This window comes from Euwallacea fornicatus, chromosome 12 (genome assembly GCF_040115645.1).
Source record: "Euwallacea fornicatus isolate EFF26 chromosome 12, ASM4011564v1, whole genome shotgun sequence".
NCBI classification, from domain to species: Eukaryota; Metazoa; Arthropoda; class Insecta; order Coleoptera; family Curculionidae; genus Euwallacea; species Euwallacea fornicatus.
Genome location: NC_089552.1, coordinates 726,665 through 740,113, shown reverse-complemented (window position 1 = coordinate 740,113; position 13,449 = coordinate 726,665). Strand labels below are relative to the sequence as shown.

Below are 13,449 nucleotides of genomic sequence, written 5' to 3'. Positions count from 1 at the left end.
GGGTCTAGACCCCATGTGCCCATGTGCAATATATCCCTAACACTGCGAAATTTATTACTGGGAAACGTTGCGTTTCGTGTTCATCTCAGCACAAACGTGGATTATACGCGATTTAAATGGATTTGTTTCATGCATGGTAGCTGTGTGAACACCGCTGAGATCGTCGACAGCTATCGACGATAGCGCTGGATGCCCGCCCGGGATAGGTTCCTAGCACGCGGGAAGGGTTCCCCTCTCTGGGCCGGAGGCGCAAGACAAGTCTTTATGTTACGGAGGATATTGGAGGATTTTTAGTCTTTTGATGTCGGAGGGAGCCTCCAGTCTCTGGGAATGCTCAGAATGCAGCAACCTCGCTTGTTTCCAACTCACCCAGGGGCCGTTTTTGTCCCCTCGAAGGCGGATTTTTATTGCGGTGCTCCGATTCTATGCGGTTCCTCATTCCTTCAATGCCCCTTGGAAATCCCCCTGCTCAAGCAGTTTGATTTACTTCTTCGACTACGTGTTCTCGCCGGAAAATTGTCCTGCGCCCGCCCCTGTTTTTAGTGGAAAAAAATGTTTATTTAACCGTTCCGCGAGAGCGCAGTAAATCGTTGGCGTGCCAGAAGGCTTCCGACAATTTTCACAAACTTCTTACGTTTCGGCCCAATCCGAGATTGCGCTCGGCACGCCCCTGTTTAACGCAGGATAACATTCTCCGTTGTGGAGAACCTGTAAAACCCTCACATGCACAAAATCATTGGCGTACCATCGCGTTTTAAGGTCCGGCAACTTTCCCAGTTAACGCGACTTCCATATGATTTGCTCGATTTTCGTCGATGCAGGACCGAGTTTGGAATTTTCCCCGAAACTTCAGCGGTTGTTAGCATGCAGACCGGGTTCGCCATTAGTTGCCTTCAATGAGGAGTTCGGTTACCTGTTGAGTGGGCACGTCGGCGAACGGTTGCACGGACGTCACTCCCTGCCCTTGGAGTGACGGGAGTGACGTCGGCGTGACGTCACGTTCACTTGACGTTGACGCCCGACGCGCGACGGTGAGTAAACAATTTGCGGACACCTATGTGACTAATGTGCCTCCAAATATCGAATTAAATTCACTCAAATTTCATTAAAATCTATGATTAAAGCGGAGCCCCAAACAAGCCCAATAAAATTATAAATTGCTCTAAATTGTTTCGACACACCGGACGAAATTGGCTTGACAGTTTCGAGTTAAGCTTAAGCATTTAACCGGCGAAAGGGGGCGAAATAAAAAACAAAGCACCACACATGCTCTTCTTCGGAACTGATTGAGTGTGGGAAGGTACTTGTTTATTAATTTAATCGTACAAGCTCATCCTATTGTGAGCACATCATGGCGACTTCCAGCTGAAGAGTCCCTTTGCAGCTTTGCATCGGGTTTCTCGATAAGGTTTCTTTATACTGCGTGCCCTTTTTAGCTAAAAACAGCGATGAGTGTATCCAGTTTTTCTTTGAATCAGTGCAAGTGATAACTTAATGCATTATTGAATGCGCTGCTCTTATCGGTAGTAGACATCGAGAAAAATTTAATTATAGACACGTTTTCCTTTAAGTGAAAAAGCACAGTCCTGAGGCCTGATTATGGAAACGCGTCTATTCTGAAGCGAGAGCCAACTTTTTAAATCACCTCGTCGTACCGGCATAATTAAAACCACTTTTTAATTGGATATCTTAATGGGAATCTTGATTAACTAGTCGAGGAACGAAAATGCAAAAATAATATTGCACTTAATTTATTAATGACCGCGATCGTACCGCGTCAACTAATGAACGAACCTGACCATTACCGACGTGCCATAATGAATGATGCATTGCGCACTGTCGTCAATATTTATGTATGCAAATGTGCACTATGTGCTCCCAATGGCAATTCAAATTCCCTCTGTTTGCATGTCCATACTAATTTTTTTTTTTTTTTAATCGCGATTGCAATATTCATCCAATTACTTTGGCACGTCGAAATCCCGAAACGTCCTCGCATCTCCCCATCCGGACCAAGTGTCCGCTTAAAGTCCCCGAATCCATCAACACGACAAAAGATGGGCGTGCTCCGCGTCGAGCCCGGAGTGGGGGGTGCCAAAAGGGCGGAGTAACCGCCTTCGGCTCGGGCGAACGTTGCCGAAGCGCATCCGAGGTGATATTTCAGACGCGATAGCAAAGGTAACTTGATTCTTTTAGCGGGTCTCGGGATGCGGATTTTCGCCTCTCTGTGGTCAGAGGAGGTAGTCCGGGGGCGAAGGTTCGGCCGTTGGAACTTGGGGCAGGCGAGGGCCCCTCTAACGCCTTCTGGGGCAATTAGGAAGTCTCGTAGATTAACATCTTCGAGTTAGATCTTTTTCGTCCTTAAGGGTGGAACGAATAGCGCCAAATGAGACTGCTTTTCAGGCTTCGTCCGATGAGGAATTGCGTTAAAGGGGTTGAAGTAAACGAACTCCCTGCGGACGGACGTTCATGGGAATCGTTTTCGTGTTTGCGCGCCCCAGTATTCTCGCCAGTCGGCGACGACCTGCATTTCTGAGGCTCAGAAAGTCCTTCGGAGGCTGCAACTGGGGAGTGCGGGAAAATTTCGATTTCTCCGGAAATGAGGCGGGGAGGGAATTCCAACAATGGTGGACGCGCGGAAAGTTGAGGAGTTCCACGAGGCGACATTAAACGCGCTCCAAGTGCAAAAACTTGAATTGAGCTTGATGAGCGATGTCTTTCGTGTCGAAACGAAAACGGGAAAACGCTTAAATTTTAAGTGACGCTTTCCCCGTTTGGTGCTGTTCCCACGCAGGCTCGTCTAGTTTAAGTCTCCTTTCCATTCTGAAGCTAAATAAATGGAGATAAAGTCATAAATTGTTATCGGCTCTAAAGCCACAATCTACAACTCGATGCTAAGCTTGTTCAAGTCTCGAAAATTTCGCAGAAGGTCGCCAGATTAAACGTTTTTGGAAGCTTGACTTTACACAAAGATAGAGCCGCCTGTTTACGCTGGATAAATATGTATTTAACGACGACATATAATTCAGTAATACAGTTCAAATATTTTAATATGTTGCTTCCACAAATATGCCCAACAGATTTAGATTTTATTATTGTTTCTGCTGCTTCGCGTTTGGGGCTTTTTTCAATTTCGCGCTGCCTTTTCAGAAAGAAACCGTTTGCCTCTAGGACTTCCGAACGTCGTCCGGTGCCCCAGTACAGAGATCTGCAAGAGCGATAGAAACTAACGGAGCTGCCAGAACCCTCCGCTGGCAACGGCCGCGGGGGCAAATGCCAAAATGCAACTTATGATTTTTCGCAGGGTTCCGTTGTCCCTGCATGCCAATCCATCACCATCGAGAATGCGAGTTCAGGTTAGTTCGGGTTAGCCCGTGCGAGTTGGCAGGCGTCCATCCCGTCTGACTGACCCGAAGTTCGTCGCGATTGGCTACGCCCTCGCCGAACGTCATCGGATGCTCCCAATGGTTCCCGTACGCGTAAATTCGTCCTCACGCTCACTTTGCGCTTACTTACACTTCTTCCAGCGGCGTCACGATTCCCCGCTACTGTCGACAACTGACTTGTGTGTCTTTCGAGGTCCTCGCCACGACTCTGTACAACCGCTCTAATTTTCCCTCGACCCCTGTATTCGCATAAACCATCAGAATCCCAGTCGTGATACATAAATTGCTGGCGCAGACTCTCGAAAATGCCTTTTTGGCAATTGAACTGAACTGCCCTTTAGAGCCGCTCGTTCAGTCGGTTTTCGCAAAAGGGCGCTTTGAGCCGGCGTTGCCTCGCGTCTCTTTCTAACCCCCCGGTTAAAGTGTAGCCATAGCCGCTATGCCGAAGCCTTAGTGGACGTTTTCAATGCTGCCAGGCAGTGGAAAAGTGAGACAGAGAAGGTATAGATTTGATTTTAAAAAAATTAAAAAAATAAAAAAATTGAAAAAATGTTAGATGGCAGTAAGTTTTTGCCTTGTCAGGGGCAGGGGGTGGGGTGAGTGACAAGTTTTTCACGTGCCGCTGTTTGTGTGTGTTCCTAAATGGGAAAAAAACCATTTTCTGTACGTAACTTAATAGCTCCGACGACGTTTAATATGGGAGCTAGTTTTAATATTTAGTAGAGAAGGCTCGCGTGACGTTTTTAATAGCTTTATTCGTGTCCTTATCTGGGATCTGGCCTGACGTGGTTAATAGTGTTGCGGGCGTAAAAGTGTACAATCTGGCCCACATTTTTAATTATCGCAAGCGACGATTTGACGTGCTCTTACATATTTATTGCTGCGTTAATTCCATAGCGCGTTTCCCTCCGCTGGATTGCCCCCCGGACGCCGCCAGCGGCGAGACGATCGCAGCCTCACTCGGACCTCAAATGAGGAATCACTCTCCGATATTGATTTCCAAAAGGTGGTTCGCTCTTTTCTTGTGATATTTGGAAAATGTATCGCTTAAAGCGCAAAAGCGGAATTTCACTCGGGTTATGGTGTTAAGGCCGGGTCCTTCGAGACACTACATACGTGGCCTTCGATTAAAGGGATTCGTACACCTTACGGGAATTTTCCATTTTCGCGATTATGCGCTGCGACGCAAGAGAGGACAAACCGCAACAAATAATGGACAAACGCCACCAATGGATGTTAACAAAAATCATTTTTGAAAATTGGCGAATTTCGCGAGTCGCAAGTGAGAGAAGTGATGTTGCCCGAATTTGGAACGCAGCTTTTCTCCTCGTTTTCTCGCAGATGTTAGTTCAACGTTCAATTTTCCTTAGGGAGCGCCGGTTAACGCGGACTTCATTGGGGCGCCGAAACCTCGAAGAAGTCTCCGGTTGTTTCCTGCGAAATCCGGAACGCAGCCGCCAACTCGCACGAATCCCGGCAAAATACTAAAATGGCGTTTTTTGCACTCCCCTTCTTCACCTTTTTTTTTTTTTTAATATTTAGAAACAGAGGTGGATTGGGGCGCCAAAACAGCCCCCCGGACTCTAATCGCTCCTCTCTGTTTGCCGCCGCCTTCTAGAGCGGCGAACCTAGAGGCGTCCGGTTAGGCGGAAATACATGTGTACATGGACCTACCGCCATCAGTGACGTGGAATCGGGGGGCTAGGGGCCTGAACATGAGCTCTGCCTTTATAAACAGATAATAATGCACTTCGCCCAAACTCGTGTATCGACTCCGGGTTTTTTACCGGCAAATTCCGTTTTTTGCGAGCACGACGAATTCTACGTGTTTTTTTTCTAGAGGGGCCCTTTTTTACGTGGAAATATCCAGGCGATCAATCTTCGCCTTTGGAATTGCAATATGCTTTAAACCGGAATAAAATCGCGGTTTTTACGCACTCCGTTGCCCGTCTACGCGGCTATTGATATTTCGGGGGGATTAGCAATTCTGGATGGGTTAAACGGCCGTGAGGACAGCAGCTTAAAGAATTCAAATGAGTCCAATGGAAATCTCAATTTCGCTCCTCAGCTTCCCTTTAGGAAATCCCGTTTATCTCCCCCCTCCCCTCTCTCTCTCTCCCCTCCTCTCACGGTCCTCGTTTAGAAAAATCTAAGTTTCTCTCTCTTTTAATTCTGCCGCTAAAACTCCACCAAAAAGGCACTACCAACGACCTTATGTTTAACGAGATTGAAACCCGACGAAATTACCAAGAAACGGCGCGCAAATTGAGTTCTGACGCCGATTTGAGATCTCCCTTGACCCATGGCGTCCGCAGGCCCCGGCCGCAACCTAAGTCTCGGCCCATCGCAAACTGACAGTCCTACGTGGAAAACTGTCAGTTTGAGCCCCGCTCGGACTTGGGTCCGGCTCCCGGAGGTTCCTGGACTGAATGGAAAAAATCCACTTAATCAGAGTACTTAAGTCGCCTCCACCGTTCGAGACTTTGATTCCTTTACAGACCTAAAACGTTTTATTATTCAAAGCCAGCTACCATGGGGACGAAAACGCTTTGTTCATGACCCACTAATATTATTTATTCAGTACCTATCTGGCCAATTAAACCGGACGAATTCTGCCATACGGACATGATGCGCATTCGAATGGAATCTCCGGTGGTCAGTACTGGAACACGAGTTTGATGCGATCAATCAGACTAACCATTTTGACCCAACCCAAGTCTAAAATGAGCATTCTAATAGCATCGCCATCTATGACGGATATCGGCTGGTAAATATGGCCATCGTTTACATTACTGACCATACGTTTTGCGTACTAGATAGCAACAAATGGCGGCCATGTGTGCACACACGCGCACATCATGCATACGCACAAAATACCTCTATCCATGGACAATAATGTAAAAGTTATTTAACAGAAAAGGCATCGTAATAATTATAATTATCATAGCTCGAGCAACCAACAGTTAAATCAACATTTACATAGGCATTTGGCGGTTTAAACCGCGCATTTGTTTAAAATGTGCTCGTGGAATTATGGGCTGAGCCTCAATTATACGGTTTTTCTTCTTTACAAGGCAATACTTGCCGCTTCTGCTCTACTGTTTAAAAATTATTTATTCATCCTGATGAAGGTGGTTTTATTGCCGTGGGGATACACAAAGGAGCCAGCGGTGCCGACTTTTAGTCGGCCAAAGAAAAAAAAATTAAAAAAAAAAAAAAAAAAGTCGGCAAAATGGGGTGCCGGCACTGGGGCAGGCTCGTCTCCGGCTGTCCAAATTTGGCCGATTTTTCCATGGAGAAAGGTGGGATTTTAGGGAATTCCGTTGGATCGACGCGCGCCCGAGCTTTTGCCCCCCAGCTTTGCGACATTTGCGCCGCTGCGCTCCTTAAATTACGGATTTCTGTGAATAAGCGTTAAGTTTAATTCAATTTGGTGGACACAAAGGTCAAATGTCTCGAATTAATAAACAAATAAAAACCGTTTGTTCGGGCTCATTTTAATTTAATAAGGTAAATTTGAGGAGAGTGGAAGAAATTAGATGAAAAGAATTTGCTCGATCCTAATGGTATTTTTCCCTTAATATTTCATCGTTTAATAGGGCCTGTTGCGTGCCGGTCGGAAATAAAAGAAACTAAATTAATAAAAACGCTCAAATTAAACGGGACATAAAAAATAATAATTTCTACGATAAAAACGCGTCTCTAATTGAGGGTTTTTCTTGGTCAGGAATTAATGAAGGATTAATGAATTTTTGATTTTCTCGGAACATGGAAGGGAAACCGTAAACGAAGCAAATGGGTGTTTTAATGGTGGCATTTCTTGCCACTTTTCTAACGCAATTACCTCAATTTCCACGAGGGGGAGAGGGGCTGGGTTTTTCCTCAATTCACGTCAGTTCCACATTCGTACCTTCATAGAAAAAAACTCTAAAAAAATACGACCTGACTTTCTCCTCGCTATGCTGACGATCACATGGTCCCAGTCCTCCTTCGATCCTAGCAGACGGTCCGACACGTTCCTCCCGGCGACCTCCTCGCCACATTTCTCCGCCGCTGCGCTCCTCTCCATACCAAAGTTGTCACAATGGAAGACTATCTGCCCGGAATCTATACAATGGGATAATTAGCATATAGGTAATAGGAAAAGCAGCTACTTTAATGCGAAGTAACCCACCGGGAAAAAATTCACTTTAAATGTATACTTTAAATGCGTACTTAAGATGTATCAATGAATTCCGATAAAAAGTAACGTAACAAAGATTTCGTCCAAAATCCAAGATGAAGGCACCTCCGGTCAAACCGGAAGTGCCGCCAATAGAACCCTGGCTCAGCCATAAAGCTGAGTCCCAATAGCCCCATTTCTCGATTCAGTTTCTTCTTCTAGCCAACATACTTTCGTTCATTGGGATTCGGTTATTCTATAGCACTCGCTTTCTACTAAACCCACAGTTTTCCCATTTAGGCCGAACGAAACTGTGACGGCAGTTGTGTGGTCGCCATCGATTTTCATTTAAAATACGCTTAGAAGCTGACGAGGAGCGGTCAGCACCACTTATTGAACAGTGACTAATCATCTGGTCGTTCAATTTCGATGATTTCCCTCAGGTTTCATATTCCGCTGATTTGGAACTATAGAAATTTGTTTGTTTTGCCGCGAAAATTTCCCACGAAAATATGATTTTTTAGAGTTTAAATTATGGCGATCGTCCGTGGGGCGACGGCCCAGGGCTGCACACCTAGAAAGACGACACACTCTCTTGGTCGGTGTCCTTTTCTTAGGGACGGAGAGGCGGTGGCTGAAAATTTCGCCCTGAGCGTCAGATTTGCCAGGGCCGGCCCTGGTGATTGTTAATCCTTAACCAGTCAAAATTACATTTCAATAAATTAAATCACAATTCGCGACTTTTTCTAGCTTTTACCAGACCGTTTCCCTTATAATAGTAACGAAGCAAGTGCCCCCCGTCAGGGGCTGAATACTCGCTAAGGCAATTCACAACACTTTTTCCGTGAAGACGAGGCAAGGCTTTGATGGGTTTTTCTCGTCAGCAATAATGAACAAAGTTCATTCGAAAGGCACCCAATAACTGAACTAGTTAGTACCATTTGTCTAACTTCACACCCTTGAGGAACAACGAAGTCTTCTTAAACATTTCGATGAAGGAGCAAAGGATTCAGTGAAACAACCTCTAACTGAACGCATACCGTTTTCCTGTCGAAATAGGGGAAACTAGTGAAATTTCACAAATTATGAGTACTATCTCTAGGTTAGTCAGCACTATATTTATTTGATTTCGCTTCCTGAACCAATAAAGATATTTTGAAATGCCCCGATGAGGGGTGGACGATTCGGAGCGGCAACTCAAGGCAGGTTTTCAGTGAAACTGGGAAAAACCATTAGAGTAATTCCGGGATAAGGAAGGAATCTGGCTTGATACACATGTGGTAGGTGTTTGACTAATCAGACTAATCAGCTCCACTTGCATTCGTCTCCTGAAACGTTAAATGGGAACCTCCGGAAGAGGGATGGAGGATTCCTCGATGTAACAACTCAAGGCGGGATTTATACGTTTCTGTAGAAATCTTTGAAACCGTTAGAGGTCTTCGAAAATAATCACTGAATAAATGTATTTAAAAAAATTCGAAATCCTGCCGTTTTGACTGGTCGTTTACTGGGTAAATTGCCTCCTCCTCCTTCTATCGCTGTTAAAACTCTCAAACAGGCATCAACCCAAAGGAATTGCGTTGCTCCGGTCTTAGGGTGGTCCACCACAATGTGGAAATGTAAAAAGTACCAAGAGTAAGACAATATCACTGGTGAAAATCGCCTACTCGCCAGTTGCACCGTTGATTGCACCAATAAAAGGGCCAGTTTTCCAGGTAAAATGCAATTTCTCGATCATCCAATAGCTTTGTCTTATATTTTGTAACAAACAATACTTTCCGGGCAGAAAGACCTTACAGCCCAAAGCTTATAGATAGACCCATAAACTCGTACATAACGAATAGGTTTTTCCCCAAATTGTCGTTACTCATACGTATCTACGTCAACGTCGGCGTAATAAAACCGTTTTTTCCAGAATTTGCGCTTCTAAACCTTATGCCTGCAAGTACTTCGTCGCCTCGTGCAGATATCGTCGCGCTTATCGCAACCTTCGCTATCCCACTATATCTAAATAATTTTGCATGGTACCTTCCGCAGCTCTGATGATACCGACTGATCGAAACCCGCATCCCTCTCGCTTCCCAACACTTAACCAATTCCCGTTAACCCGTGCTGTGCTGCTGGAGTCAGCCACCCACCTCCCAGAAGCGTCTCCTCCGCCAAAACGCCACCACGTTTCCGATCCGCCACCTCGCCTAGCACCTATCGAACCCCCGAGCGAGCGGGAAAAAAGCGGCTGCCAAACACCCCCCCGGGTAACCCTTCTATTTTCTTTGCAGCAGACACCATCGAAAAGACTAAAAATGTCCCCGACTGCCGCAGACAAGGACAAACAGACGAAGGCGTCGCAAGCCACACCCCCCGAGGCCTAACCCCGACGCTCCAACCCACCGAAAGTGTGAAAAGAGTGGGGGGATTGTCGCCCTCCTATTGGTCGCGGCGCGTCGGTGTCAAGTCGCCGGCCAATCGGAAAGCGTCGGGATCATTAACGCCGCTAAGTGTTGGCTTTGCGGGTTCTAGTCTATAGTTGTCCGTTGTTCGTTATACGGTTTAGGTGCGAAGTTACGCGCGGAAATTCTGCCCGGGCCAGTGCTCATTGTGATTGGCTCCAGAAGTATTTGGGAAGTCGGCCCGCGCGCGGAAATCGACTTTTCACACAGGTTTTAGTGCCGAAAGTTTGAGTTTGTCTTGTGACTGTGGTGGTTTTTGTAGCTGAACCGCGACATGTGCTGAACCGCTGTGATACTCCCCAGGGTCCAGAGATCGTCTCGTAAGTTCTAGTACCACTAAGTAGACCGAAATGTTAGTATAAGAAGGGCGTCGGAAGGCGAAACGCCATTTAGCGCGTTGCAATAAAGGAACGGTTACGGGCTTCAGTTGGCCGATTCCGGCGAAATCAAAAATTTTTTCAATCGTCATTCACTTGTTTCGGAAACGTAAATTCGCTATTGTCAGGGGAGGTGATGGAAATAAAACAGTTGATAGTCGCAAAGGAGCTAGAGCAGATTGGAAAACTCACCGCCTAGATCCATTCCGTCGGAAGTGCAAATCGGAGGGAAAACGCGCGTGGAATAAAACGGCGTTTCAGGGGCCATAGGAAAAATTCGTAACGTCCGAAAAGTGGATAATTACGCACCTAAATGAGCCCGAAAAGTAAAATTTACGAAACGGGAATTTCAAGTTCTACGTGAGATCGGGAAATTCGTGTCGCCAGTCTTCCGGACGAAACCGTTTGCTGGGAAAACAACGCTGAGACGCTGTAAGCATGATTTTTCTGAGCTGAAGGGCGGCAGACACAACGAGCATCGTATCTGTTGTTAAGAGGCTAATTGTTTTCAAATGTGGCAGTCAGAGTAACAGTTTAATACAAATATTGATACAATAAATTCAACGATCAGGCACGGAGCGAACAAATTTGTTTAAAACACAAATAAATCTAATATTTGCTATACCACCTACCAGAACGCGTGGTTTTTCTTCAATCTTACTCACTTTACTGCCTGCAGGGGCCCCATGCCACTAGGCCGATTTCATAACCGATCTACTGTCGATATCAAAACACACCGCAGTTTCGTCTTTTCGCAGATAAGTGTAAAATTAACCGAACCCTCAGTAGAGTAATATGGGCCGATGCCAATAGGCGGAAGAACCGAAATTTGGTTCAAAGCAGAGGCATTTAGAACGACCACTCACTCGACTCTATCCGTGCATTACATGCGTCCACCTACGGTGCGATGGTACACATTTTCGTTAATACGGGGTGTTTGCTAGGGCTAGGGAAAATTTCAGGGGTATTCTTTGAGTCGGGAAAGAGTAACGGAAAGCGGAAAATTTTCCCAAAGGATTCAGCAATCAGTTGGAAGAAAATTCGCGCGTTCTAACTGGCGATTTGCGTAGATTTTAAAGGTCTAATTCCATTAATTCAAATTTATTTCTCGTATTAAGTGGATTCCGACACGTGCAAGAGTTCGGATTGAATTTTCGACTCGAAAACTAAGCGAATTAAGTGAAGGTACTAAGGGAGAGAAAAGTCGAATTTTTGTGTACAATCCTCACAGACTGGCCCCGAGGCACGTCCCTGAGATAGCTCGACGAACTCTAATATGGCCAAAAGACGCCCCATCGCGTCACTATCAAACTTCGGAAATTTCAATCAAATCGGGTTTTTTAGGCAAGAGCGCAACACTGATTTTTCCACAAACTTCAACGCCCTCTACATGCGGGAATATCCCGTGAGATTCGCGGCGTGAATTTAGGAAAATTCCATTAACCGGAGTTTACTTGCCGGCGTCGAATGACCGCGAATTGGCCGGGAAAATGCACGTCGGTCATTGAGAACAAACAAAAAAAAATTTAACGAATTAACCTGAACTAACCCGAACCGGAGGAAAAGCGTGCGTTTTCTCATACGGCACTCGCGACGCCCTTCTGAGCCGAAACCGTTTTCGTGCGAGTGACACGCGAGAAATCCACATTTCCCCCGAGTAAGAGCGAACGGAGATGGTGAAAACCCCTGTGGCTATGCTTCGTCGTATCATACAAAATAAATATTATATCACCCATTCAGATTATGTAGCTCGCATGGTGATCTAATCTCGCCGAGATTAATAAGTAATTAAATATTCAAATATAAACGAATTTCATATTGATAATGAATGAAATTGAATGAAATCGCATGCGTATAGTTAAGTAAAAAATTTAAGTCATTCTGAAAGTGTTAGCATAAGGATTTTTCTATAGTGCCTTGCTCCAATCGCACCTATCACCACTGTATATGGTGACCAAGTAAGCGTAAGGCGTGTGGCTCGGTATCCTCGCTTAGATATTTAATTTTTTCACTAATTAATTCAGGCCTTACTCTAGTGCAGCTTGAGAGCCACCTGCAAATCCCTGAAATTTTCCCCGTTCTGCACGTCTCCGTGTGTCACCAGTTTAGATGGGACTTCGCGAAATAGAAACGCAAGATTTCCCCCAATTTCACACGAGGCCTATTTCACACAGCCTCACAGAGCGGGCCTGCTCCTATCAAAGTTCGGACATACCAGAAAAACGTTTAATTGCCATAACCTCACTAATGTGGCTCGGTGCGCTTGCGCCGAACAGCAACTTGTCACTAGTTTGCCGGAAAAATGCGTGTGAACTACCGGTAGTTCACTCGTTGGTGAAAAGGGTTATTGACGAACTTGTAAATCAGATTTGTGTCGGGCTGGTGGTTTCCTGCCCCGTCCGAACGGCACGGGCGATCTTCCTTGGGAAGGTGGAAACTTCAAGCACGTACAGAAATGAAATCATTCATGTGGGAATCGCTCTACTCCAGCTCACACCATCGAAAGACGAATAAAGGTGGAACTGCACACCATTCTCCGTTAAAATTAACTATAAATGCCATCTACTTAGGGCTTCGGGCGGAAAACCCTTGTTAACGTTTGGGTAGCAAGTCGGTCACCATCTTCAGAGTCTGTAACGGAAACCTTCCGTCCGAACCTTCTGAAGGACGAATGGTATTCTCAGCTGGCGGTTTTGACTGAGAATAGGGCGCAGCTATGTGTGACTCGAGTCTCTCAAAAAATATGGCAGAGAATAAACAATAAACGCACAGAAGATATTGCAGCATGAAAGCATGCGGGTTCTGTCATTTCCCCCCAACTTGTTAGCTGCAAGATCGGATCACTTTATGCCGGAGAATCTATTTTAACCATTTTCATCGGTTTCTACGAGAGCCCGCACACGTCCTTTTGGACCTCAACTGCTTCTATGCAAAGGCAACAAACCCCCACAAGTACCGACGGTTTCACCAAACTTACCTTCCATCCACCGCGAAGGAAACTCCTGAGAAAACCGTGCTTAGGAGTGTTAACGTTACGTTACGTTAAACGCACGCGCGGCTTGTAACTTCTAACT

At 45.7% G+C, this 13,449-nt stretch overlaps 1 protein-coding gene across 7 annotated transcripts in view; it reads left to right on the top strand.

Annotated features, from left to right (window-relative positions):
* Window positions 1-3,700: 3,700 nt before the first annotated feature.
* Window positions 3,701-13,449, top strand: part of bi (bifid) — a 53,376-nt gene continuing 43,627 nt past the window's right edge. For 2 of the 7 annotated variants that reach the window (XM_066288111.1, XM_066288108.1), the window contains exons 1-2: window positions 3,701-3,887; window positions 9,828-10,318. The gene's annotated coding sequence lies outside the window, so the exon portion shown is untranslated. Of the gene's footprint in view, window positions 3,888-9,649; window positions 10,319-13,449 lie in introns of those variants that run through there. The other 5 variants (XM_066288112.1, XM_066288106.1, XM_066288110.1 and 2 more) reach the window with 3 other exon arrangements.